We start from the raw sequence: 12,625 nt of genomic DNA, 5'->3' as shown, positions 1-12,625 counted from the left end.
GAAGATTAAGTACTCATAATGAATTATTCGGAATTAAAATTGTAAAATAATAATTATAAAACTTAATAAAAATAAGGTGAAAGAAAAATAAAAAAGTAGTCTTAAAAAAAATAAAAGTAAAAACATAAAATAATAAATAAAAGTTTTTAAACATTTTCATCACTAGATGGTTCGCGAGGTGGGGGTGGTGATAAGATGTGGAAGTGCTGACAAATCTGGTGTAGTGTAGCATCAATGTGATCGAAGCGCTGAAAACACTACTGCTCAAATCGAGTTAGGCGCTCAGAGATGTCAGCGTATGAAGCCGCTGCATTAACTGGACGAGAGGGTGATGGTGGTTGAGACGGTGGGTCCTCATGACGGGAAGGGAAATCATCAGTAATGTCCTCGGGATCCTCCTCTTCGGTGGATTGGGTGAGGCGATACTGAGGACGGTGGGTTCCTCGGCGCTTCTCGATCATCCTTATACTAAGCATGCTCGAGATGCCCTATTGGGACATCTGGCCTATGAGAGTGAAGGAGGATGATTGGGCTGCTGTGTTGAGGAGCCCGAAGTGTCGAGCTAACCGCATCACATAAGGCCCAATGGAGATGACCCCCTTCCTATGCCGCTCCGTCCGATGTTGAATGGCGAGGGCAATGAATTAGGTAAGGTCGAAGACATGCCTGTGCGACATACACCATAGAAATTAGGTGTCGTGAGTGTTGACGACACTAGTGCCCTCTCACCTTCCTATTAACATGCGAGCTAAAATGGCATGTAGGTACCTTAGGGATGGAGGGCGAGCCGATGCCTTGGAGCGGCTAGGATTGTAGGAGGTAGAGCCAGGGGCGAAGGCGTTCCAGCACCGTGAAGGAGAATGATGGATGTGGCGATTGAGAGTGTGGAGCTCATTCTCCTCCATGAACTCTTCCGTGTAAAGGCCTAGTGCGGTACTGAACTCTGGGACTCTCAACTGGCGGACTAGACTGCCGAGGCGAAATTGGACCATTCCCAGATCATCAAAATGGGTCATCACTGTCTGAAGATGAAATGTTGAGAAAAATTCCATCGTGAGCTCGAGTTGTGTCGGCTCGACAATCTCAAAGAAAAGTCCCCAAGGATCGGTGGTGAGGAGGGCCCGAATTACATCAGCAAGTTGAACAAGTTGGACTTGTTCTAGCGCGGGCCCGTAAAATCTGAAATAGTTCCTCTTGATTGCCTGGTGGAAATTGGAGGAAGGGGTGGCGAATTTCTGTGGCAGGTCCCGAAGATGATGTGCTTTTCGTTTTTTCGAAGCGAAGATGGCAGTCTTCTTTCCACGTGAGGTAGACATAATGTACCTGTAATGGAAATTGAAGTGGAATGTGAATACTTTCCATGGGGCTTACATATTAACCTATACTATAACAGCCAAAGTAAATGTGCCAAATAACCCCATGAGAATAAGTAATGGAGATATCTAAAGAATGAATTTGTGTGGGGTTAATAGCATGAAACCTATAGAAACAATAACAATGAATGAATGTAGCCTAATATATTAACTAAAAACATAAAAAAAATTACCAAAACAAAACTTAAAAACATACATTTATCTACTATTCTAACTATGAATGTATACGTAAAATAGTCAAATGGAGCATAGAAATCAGGAAAGAAGTAAAGTAATTGTAGAAGATTGAGATAAAAGAGTAAACAAACGCAAGAGGGAAGAGCTTAGGCGTAAAAAATGTGGTTGAAGGTAGCGCACGGGCGTGGCAGGAGGCCATGTGAATCTGCAGCGGCTAGGGCTAGGGATTTTGGGTGAGGGGGATGATATATAGTGAAGGGTATTTATAGATTTTGGGACACACAGCTAGGGAACACGCCCGTGTTCCCCAATTTTTGCCCGTATGATTTGCGAATTTTGAATTTAGGTGCGTCTGACATTTGGCCCATGCCCGTGTTCCTTGGGCATATAGGTGCACACGACCGTGTCGCACAGTCGTGTCTATCTTCGTTCGCTTCTCCCACTCCCGTGTATGTAGGCCTACGCCAGTGTTAATCTGACAGGTTCGACCACGGGTTGTAGACACGGGCGTGGCGAATGCCCGTGCTATTTTCTTAGGTTCAACCACACTTCTAAGACACGGGCGTATTGCACGCCTGTGTTGTTTTGGTAGGTTCACCCACGGTCCTAACGCATGGCCGTGGCTACTTATTGCATCCCGTGTTGGGGAAATTTTGCCCTATTTTCACAAGGCCTAAGGCATGCCCGTGTGCCTGGCCGTGTGTACTTTAGAAAACCTGTGTTTCATGAGTCGATTAGTATGTTAGATGTTAAAACTAAAATTTAAAGAAATTAATATTGTTAGTGCTTGGGTTGCTTCTCAAGAAGCTCTTATTTATAGTCTAAGCTCGACTTACCTCTCTGGTGTGTGATAATGGTGGATCGAGGAGTTTACACTCCTCATCCCTGCTATAAATTTTATCAATATAAGCTTTAAGATGAGTACTATTTACCTTGAACGTGCCGAATTTGGGATGATTTACCTCGACCATACCGTATGGGAAAATGCTAAGTACCGTAAGAGGAATTTCTTCATTCGGTTTGGCAGTGTTAACGTGAGGATCTGCGGCATCTAATGAAACTTTATCTCCAACCTTAAGTTGACTTTGTGAGGCATTGAGCTTGTTCTGGCGTAGTTTTGGTTTATCGTGTTTTCTCAATTTAAATGTCAGCCATTCATCTAACTCCTCGATTCGTAACCTTCGTTCTTCATGGGTAGATTCTTGTTGTGCATTGAACATGGCTTATGTGTGTCCTTCGAACTTATTTCCTGTAAAATAGGTTGCGCTGTATGATCAATATTAGTAGAACAATTTGTACAATCACCTTCGATTTTCGATGTGTTGTCTGGGTTGCGAGCTTGAAGGTTGATTGTTTCGTCTCCTACACGAAGTGTGAGTTCACCTGTGCCAACGTCAATAATTGTTCCAGCAGTTGCTAAAAAGGGCTTTCCCAAAATTAAAGGAATATTATTGTCCTCTTTTATGTCTAAAACAACAAAATCAACTGGGGATATAAATTTATCAATTTTAACGACTACGTCTTCAATGATACCCCTAGGAAATCTAACAGTTTTATCTGCTAATTGAATGCCCATCCTAGTTTGTTTGGGTTTCCCTATACCTAGTTGCTTAAGCAATTTGTAAGGCATAACATTGATAGTAGCCCTTAGATCAGCCAACGCATTATTAACATCTAGATTACCAATTAAACAAGGAATCGTAAAACTCCTTGGATCTTTTAGTTTGTTGGATAGCTTATTCTAAAGAATGGCTGAACAAATCGCGTTCAGCTCCACATGTGACCTTTCATCTGACTTTAGTTATTTGCTAGAAGCTTATTTAAAAATTTGACTGCGTTCGGCATCTGCGAAAGGGCTTCAATAAAGGTAAGTTAGTATTAGTTTCTTTAAAATTTTAAGGAATTTACCAAATTGTTCGTCTGATTGGTCTTTCCTTGTCGCATTGGGGTATGGCACATGAGGTTTATATTCTGTAATAACCGGCTTTGGCTCATTGTGGCCTACTTCATCCTTACCTTTGCTTACTACTGTTTTTGGCCTTGGTTCTGCAACTAGCCCTTCCTCATCTTGAAGGGCAATCGCGTTGAGTTGCTCCCTTGGGTTAGATTCAGTGTTGCTTGGCAAGCTACCTTGTGTTCATTCAGAAATCAATTTGGCGAGCTGTCCAATCTGAGTTTTGAGCCCCTGGATTGATGCTTGTTGATTTTTGAGTGTCGTCTCGGTATTCTAAAAATGAGTCTCTCACAACGAGGTGAATTTTGTTAGCATCTCTTCAAGGTTCGGCTTTTTCTCCTGCCGGTATGGTGGTTGCTGAAAGCCTAGAGGAGGTGGTGGTTTTTGATTTCCTTGGCCTCCCCATGAAAAATTTGGGTGATTCCTCCAACCTGCACTGTAAGTACTACTATAAGGATTGTTTTGAGATCGAGGATTATTACCCATGTAATTTAATTGCTCGTTCTCCATGTTGTAGCCATAAGTTGGGTATTCTGAATTGCTTGATCCACCTTCATTTGCTTCGCACTGTATTACTGGGTGAACCTGTGAAGAACTAAGAAAACCATCAATTTTCTTATTCAAGAGTTCTTCTTAATTAGAGAGCATAGTGACTGAATCAACGTTATAAACGCCGTCTATTTTTGTTGGCTTTGTCATCATGACTTGCCACTGATAGTTATTCAATGACATCTACTCTATAAATTCATAGGCATCTTCGGGTGTTTTATTATTGATGGTTCCACCAGTAGGATCTTCTTCCTACAAAACATCAAACTGAACAAATTGTTTGAATTGTGTTAGGTTTCAGTTCAAAAGTATTTTCAGCTACAGCAGGTCTTACTATGCTCAATTCAGTTCCTGTTAAAGAAGGTTTAGCATAATCATACATAGTGCGCGGAGCAGGACTTTGATTAACAGCAATCGCAGGAGGTAGCGAATTTTCTTGGTTTTCAGCCATCTCCTTAGTAGTGGTTGAAGTAACTTCCTCTTGCTCTTTCTCTGTGTATCTTAAGCTTCACCTTATTTCTCTTTGGTTTCTGCAGACTGTGCGATCGATCTCACTATCAAAAAGTAATGGTCCTGACGGGTTGCTTCTAGTCATAAACTATAAAAACCTGCCAGAAAAAGGGAAAAAGAGGAATTAGTAATAAAAATTAGAGTGAAATTTAAATTGAAGTAAAAGTAAATGGCTAAAGTAATAAAAATCGAGTGTTCCTAATATCTTAGTTCCCCGGTGGTAAACCGTAATTTATACATATTTTTACCCCATATTTAACGCATTTTATGGATGATTTCCTATTAGAATTGGTGAATTCGATGCTCCTGATGCTTTAATTTCATATTTTATACTTAGGAGAGCATAGGAAAGCAAAAGGAACGAGAAACAGACCAAAAATGGAGAAAATGGGCCAATGTACGAAATCAACACGGCCTGGACCTCCTCACACAGATAGATCACACGGCCGTGTCAATTTGGCAAGCTCTAGCACGGCCTGAAGTAATCACACATGGGCGTGTCCCTGCCGAGCCCAAGTTGAGTCCAATTCAAAAAAGGCTACTTTTGAAAGGTCTTAGGCATTCCAAAGCCTATAAATACACCCTAGAGGAGGAAGAAAAGGGACACATAGGGAGGGAGTAAGAAATTACTCAGAGGAAGCCGATTGATCCATCTCAGAAGCCGGATTCATCATCAAGACTGAAGATCTCTCCTCAATTTCCCCTTCAAGAGTTTTGGGTTTTCTTTATGTTTTGTATTCTTTATTATTCTGAGATGTTTTCTTATTTAGTTATGAACTAAAACCCCTGAATACCTAAGGGGAATGAAACCTAAGATGAATCTTGTTATTATTTTCTTAATTGTATGATAAATATTTAACTTGTTCTTAATTATGTGTTCTTAATTCTTGTTTTGATATCCCAGGATACTGGTTCAAGATAAGCTCTTATTCAGAGGAGGCCTTGTCTAAGAGTACATTTGTCATAATTAAGCGGAGTTGTTTATGAGCCTAGACATAAGGTGACAATATTTTGCCGGATTAGGGTGAAACCTAATAAAGGGATCCATAGATCGAGTTAATACAACCCTAGGGTGTTAATTATAGAAAGGTCTCAATTATCATTCTAGGGATTAGACGTTATTAGTCTTGAATAGGGATAATAACATAACTTAGGGATCTCTACAGAACAAGTTAAACGAATAAATCGTCCAATTCGGAGCCAGAATAACAAGTACAATCTAGGTTGATTTTTCCTTAGTTATTGTCTTAATTGAATCGATTTTCCCAAAAGCAATGCCCTAATTCTATTCTCTATGAGTTCGTAGTTTAGATAATTAGTTAGTTAAAACATAACCTCTTTATTCTTAGGCTAGATAATAAAAAGACAGTCATTACTAGTACTTTTAGTTCCTTGGGGTTCGATAATCCAATCTTGCTAAAACTATACTACTGTTCGATAGGTACACTTGCCTACTTCGTGATAATAGTTAGTTTCAAGAATGATTAATTATAAATATTTAAAACCTATCACGAAATCACGCGATCAAGTTTTTGGCGCTGTTACCGGGGAACTAAGATATTAGGAACGCTCAATTTTTATTACTTTAGCCATTTATTTTTCTTGAAATTTAATTTTTTATTATTATTTATTAATTTACTTTTTTCTTTCTCTTGGCAGGTTTTTATAGTTTATGACTAGAAGAAACCCATCAGGACTACTACTTTTTGACGAAGAAATCGATCGCACAGTTCGCAAACATCAAAGAGAAATAAAGTGAAGCTTAAGATACACAGAGAACGAGCAAGAGGATGATACTCAACTCCCAATTTAAGAGATGGCTGAAAACCAAGACAATCGGCTACCTCCTGCAGTTGCAGTTAATCAAAATCCTGCTCCATGCACTATGTATGATTATGCTAAACCTTCTTTAATAGGAACTGAATCGAGCATAGTTAGTCCTGCTGTAGCTGCAAATACTTTTGAACTAAAACCTAACACTATTAAAATGATACAGCAATTTGTTCAGTTTGATGGTTTGCAGGATGAGGATCCTAACGCTCACTTAGCAAACTTCTTAGGACTATGCGATACATTTAAAATTAATGGTATTTTTGATGATGCCATTCGTCTTCGGTTATTCCCTTTTTCATTGAGAAACAAAGCTAAACAATGATTGAACTTATTACCATGAGGGTCAATCACTACTTCGGAACAAATGACCGAAAAATTTCTATTAAAATATTTTCTGATAACTAAAACGGCTAAATTGCGTAATGATATCTCTTCATTTGTGCAGATGGACTTAGAAACTCTTTAAGATGCATGGGAGAGATACAAAGACTTACTGAGAAGGTGCCCTCACCATGGGTAACCGCTTTGGCTACAGGTTCAAACGTTCCATAATAACCTGAATCCTTCAACTCGACAAATGGTTGACGCAGCTGCTGGCGGAACCATCAATAATAAAACACCTGAAGACGCCTATGAGTTTATAGAGGAGATGTCACTGAATAACTATTAGTGGCAAGTCATGAGGACTAAGCCTGTGACAGCCCTATAGTGACCCTAGTCAGAAAGCGGTTTCGGGACCGCTAAACCGAGTCACCAAATTATTTGAATGTGATATTTATGGTCTAAAATATGTGATTATGAATGTGCGAAAATTTTTAAGCTTCGATTTAGTTAATTACATGTGAATGTAGTACATAGGACTTGTGTGACACTTTTGAAATATGATAGGCTAATCTACAAGGATCAAATAGTGCATGTAATCAAAAGGGAGGACTTGCATGTCAAATTTCCCCCATCTAGAAGTGGCCGGCCATGACATTAGGGTGGACAAAGGATGATGGGCAAAACATGTCATAGACATGTTGTGTTGGTGCATCATGGGAGGAAACAATAAACTAAAGTTAGTAATAAAGAAATGGAAAAAAAAGGAAAAAAAACGAATGGAGAGATTGTTTCTCCCCCTCCCCATTGCCGTGAGTGTAAGAAAGAAAACAAGAAAAAAAGTGTCCATCTTTCTTCATAGCTCTTGGCTGAATGTTCCAAGGAAGAGAGAAAAACAAGTTGTGTTCTTTGGTTTTTCTTGACCGAAAATTCAAAAGAAAGAAGGGAGGAAATGTTGAAGAGATTCGGCCATGCTTGTAGCTAGGTGAAGGTAAGTTTGATGTTGTGCCATGAGATTCTTGCATGTTTTTTTTTGTTAGCTTGAGTTCTAACTAGCCCATGGTTCAAATCTTTACTATGTCATGGAGATGATATTCGGCTAAGGTGGATTTGTGGTGATGTTATTTGCATGCTAAAAGTGAAGCTTGTAACGATGCATGTGACGGTGGATTGATAACTCTTGAATCTCCTTTTTAGCATCCTTGAGTGAGACATTAAATTCCTTGCTCAACCATGACCAAAATCGAAATGGTAAGGTGTTGTGATGCATTCGGCCATGGTAGGAAATAGAAGAGAAATAAGGTTGTTTTTAGATGAAGTAGAGTCTAACAAAAGAGCTCGTATGTGCATTAGTTGCTAAATGAAGAAGAATCAGCTAGCAAGTTGTGTGCTAAGGCCGAATATAATTTTGTATATTATGGGTAATGCATGTGTTGAATTAGTGTAAAGGGAGAGGATGCTTTAATAGTGTATATATGTGTATTAGCTTAGTTTTGAACTAGAAACAAATGGTGTTTAGTCAATACAAGTGACCATACTTGTAGAATGTATTAAGTGTTGCAATCGGCCTTAGCATAGATGTGTATGTTCGGCCACATGAATGAGTACATGAGTTGATGGGTATGTTCGGCCATTGGTGGCCTATTGATGGCTTTAGCTTGACTTAGAAAATTCGGCTAAGGGGAAATATTAGCTAGTATGTTGAATTTGATTCGTGATTTCGTACATATGTGACTCTAATGTCTAATGTATATATGGGCTAAGTACCTTGAGCTTTTCTTTTGATGTTCGAATGAATTGTATTAAATTGCTTGATGTGATTAAAAATGTGTATGATCATTGCGTATTTGAGCTAAAAGGTGGCCATATGACCTATCAAACTCCTTGTCATATTTGGCCATAAGCTAGCAAAATGAGACTTTAATAAGTTAAATTTGTTTGAATTAGCTCAAGAGCTTAGGGGACCACAGTTGGATAAGGGAAAGGAAAAAGTGATCGAATAGCCGTTGAAGTCGTTCGACAACATCCGAGGTAAGTTTTCGAGTAATGGAACTTAGATTATGATTTGATTAGATCACGTTTTAAGCAAATCAAAATCATGCTCTTTGTGTGTGGCTATTGAGCCGAAATTGCAAGTGTGATAAGTGCCTCGTGTTAGAGTTTTGCTAACGAAAGTGAAATACGAATGTGTCATGATTTATTGATAAGCATGGTTATTCGAATGATGTCCGGGCTAAGTCCCGAAGGCTTTGTGCTAAGTGACTATATCCGGACTAAGATCGAAGGCATTCGTGCGAGTTACTAATTCCGGGCTAAGCCCGAAGGCATTCGTGCGAGTTACTAATTCCGGGCTAAGCCCGAAGGCATTTGTGCGAGTTACTAAATCCAGGTTAAGTCCCAAAGGCATTTGTGCGAGTTACTAAATCCGGGTTAAGTCCCGAAGGCATTTGTGCGAGTTACTATAACCGGGCTATGTCCCAAAGGCATTTGAACGAGTAGCTATATCCGGTTAAACTCCGAAGGTACGTGATTCGGGAATGAATGATCTTGCTGTAAAAATTTCAGTTAATACGCTTTGAAATCCCAACAATGAGGTATGTTTCGTATGTGCTCAATTAGTTGAGCCCTTACAAATAAGTATTATTTCGGTTGATAAATGAGCTCTTGGCCTTTGGCTAAGTTGATCTTTGTGCATGAATATAAGGGTTGGTATGTGAAGTAAGTATGATATGGAGAATTTGTGCATATGAAATTATCTATTTAGCTACATGAATGCTATACTTTGGTTGTGTTTAAATTCATGGCTCAAACTTACTAAACATTAAATGCTTACTCCGTTTTCTTTGATTTTCTGTTTTATAGATTTTGGTTCTTCAGCTATCGGACTCGGGATTTTGAAGTTGAAGTCGCCCACACTATCAAAGCTCCTTCTTGGTATACTATTTTGGTTGAACTTTGAAATGGCATGTATAGGACTACCCTTTTGTTGTAAGTCATGTACCTTTCGGTTTTGTGTAAATTTGGATAGCCATGCGAAAATGGCTTAAGTATACTTTGGGCATGGTATTATAATCATTGAATGTTGTTCATTAAGAGGTATGGAAATGTTTGGAAACAATTAGCCATTGGGATGGTTAATCATGATCATATTTTGTGCTATTTATGTTTAAGGGCTAGTTGAATCATGGAAACTATGAAATAGGTAAAGCCTACCTTAAAGACAGATGCTGACAGCTGCAGTGATGTGGATGTGAAAAATCACTAAAAATTGTAGGAATGGTATTAAATAGTGAATAAATTATGTAAACGAACCTTGATGAGTCTATTTTCATAGGAGTGTAACGAAATGATCATATGAACAGTATGTTAAGAGGTATTTAAGTTTTCGTGAGACAGGGCCAGAACGGTTTCTGGAGTCCCTATTTCAACTTTGGAAATTCATTATAAATTGACCAGAGATAATTCGAAGTCATGACATATATGTACAGATTCCTTTTCGAGTCTAGTTTCCATAGAAACAAACGCATCAGTATTGAAGCCCTGTACAGGGAGATATCCAAATCGTAATACAAGAAGGTCAGTGTAGTCGTACCCTGTAACAGGGGAGACTTTAACTAATAAACTGTACTAATTGGCTCGACCAAAATTTCTAGAAAAAAGGATATATGAGTCTAGTTTCAGGTAAAAATTATGAAACTGATTTTCGAGTTGTGGAACTCAAGTTATGATTTTTAAGGTGACAGTGACGCAGATTAGCGGTACCGTCTGGAAAATTTTCAAATGGACTGTGAAAATGAGTGGATTAAGCCGTTAACTCCTCGTGTCCGACTCCGGCAACGGTCTCGGGTACAGGGTGTTACAATTTAATTGGTATCAAAGCTACGGTTTAGTCGATTCTAGGACTACCGTAATGCGTTTGGGTCTAGCTATACATGCCATTTTATGTGATTATTTGATAGTGTGGTGATTTCGACATTTGTAAATGTGTTTATTTATAGTAATGGATCCCGATCCCGACCGAAGCGAATCGATGATCTTGAGAGTGTAGCGCTGCTCCCTCAAGACAAGGGACGTCGTCGCGGACTCTCAACCTAATGCTAGTAATCCAAATGATGAAGCTAGACAAGCTTTCTATAGCGTGATGAATGATTGGTTCAACCAATACATTCGAACTAATACGGCTGTTCCACAACCTCCATTCCCGACAAACACAACCCCCGCACCTACCATACCTCCGGTATCTGACCAAATAAGGTCAAATAAGCCCCCAGTTGACAGAATTCGAAAACATGGGGCTACTGAATTTAAGGCTACGGATAGTGATGATGCCAAGCAAGCTGAATTTTGGTTGGACAACACTATTCGGGTACTCGATGAGCTATCTTGCACACCCGATGAGTGCCTAAAGTGTGCTATCTCCTTGCTACGTGATTCTGCCTACTATTGGTGGAATACGTTGACTTCTGTTGTGCCTAGAGAGCAAGTAACTTGGGAATTTTTCCAAACCGAGTTTGGAAAAAGTATATCGATCGAGATTTATGGATCAAAACGGAAGGAATTTCTTGAACTTAAACAAGGTTCCATGTCGGTTACCGACTATGAACGGAAGTTTGTAAGGCTTAGCCGGTACGCACGAGAATGCATTTCTTCAGAAGCTGTAATGTGTAAACGTTTCGAGGATGGATTGAATGATGATATAAAGCTGTATGTTGGCATTTTGGAAATTCGAGAATTTGTGGCACTTGTCGAGTGAGCTTGCAAAGCTGAGGAGCTCAGTATGGAGAAAAGAAAAGCGAGGTGGGAGCAAGGGAGTTTCAGAAGAGGTCTTGGGAAGCCTTTCCCACGATCATCGAAGAAATTTAGAGATGGCTTGGGCGGTCTAGGATACTTTGGGCTTTTCTAGACGAGATCGCGATCGACCCTGTGAGCACACGAGTCACTTCGATCGCCGGTGTTGGAAATGACCGTCGAGACAGAGCGGAATGCCGTATTGTGGTAAATGGCATTCGGGAGTTGTAGGTTCCATGACCGCCTCTGTTACAAGTCTTGGTCACCGACCACTTTATCAACGATTGCCGAGATTGTCGGACAGAATGTAAATCGAGTGGGAACCGGTGCTACCACCGCCGGGGTAGACCATCTAGGAATACGGGCAATGCTAGTGGCGGTCGAGAGGATCTAGAGATGCTACCACCGGATCTCGAGGCTCGTGCTCTCGCTAGGGCTTATGCCATACGCGACGCGAGGATGCTTCCTCGCCAAATGTTATTACCGGTACTTTTACTCTCTTTGATACTAATGTGATTGCTTTGATTGACCCTGGTTCTACTCATTCTTATATATGCGAAACCTTAGCATCCAGTAAGACTTTACCTATTGAGTCTACTGAGTTCGTAATTCGGGTGTTAAATCCCTTGGGTCGTTACGTGCTTGTTGACAAAGTGTGTAAGAAATGCCCCCTAGTAATTCGAGGTTCCTGTTTTCTGGCAGACTTGATGCTTTTGCCGTTCGACGAATTTGATGTTATTCTTGGTTTAGATTGGTTGACCGTGCATGATGCGGTTGTGAATTGCAAAAGCAAGACTATTGATTTGAGGTGCGCAAATAACGAGATAATCCGAGTTGAGTCTACGGACTTAAAGGGTTGCCAATGTAATATCGCAATGTTGGCCCAGAAATATGTAAGAAAGGGGTGCGAAGCATACCTTGCGTATGTACTTGATGAGAAGGAATTGGAAAAGAAACTCGAATCTGTGCCGGTGGTTTGTGAATACCCGGATGTTTTTCCCGAAGAATTACCGGGTTTACCACCTGTTCGGGAAGTAGAGTTTGGTATTGAGCTTGTACCTGGGACTACGCCAATTTCGATAGCTCCGTATCGTATGGCACCAACCGAGTTAAAAGAATT

The 12,625-nt window shown here is 40.0% G+C and overlaps 1 non-coding gene across 1 annotated transcript; it reads right to left on the bottom strand.

Annotated features, from left to right (window-relative positions):
- Nucleotides 1–6,811: 6,811 nt before the first annotated feature.
- On the bottom strand, nucleotides 6,812–6,915 carry LOC128290036 (small nucleolar RNA R71). The gene has a single exon (XR_008279677.1). It is a non-coding gene; the product is annotated as a small nucleolar RNA R71 (small nucleolar RNA).
- Between the last annotated feature and the right edge of the window lie 5,710 nt (nucleotides 6,916–12,625).

The sequence above is a fragment of the Gossypium arboreum genome, chromosome 2 (assembly GCF_025698485.1).
Source record: "Gossypium arboreum isolate Shixiya-1 chromosome 2, ASM2569848v2, whole genome shotgun sequence".
In the NCBI taxonomy this organism is placed as follows: Eukaryota; Viridiplantae; Streptophyta; class Magnoliopsida; order Malvales; family Malvaceae; genus Gossypium; species Gossypium arboreum.
Note: the sequence above shows the minus strand (reverse complement) of the source record. Positions and strands in the feature narration are given on the sequence as shown.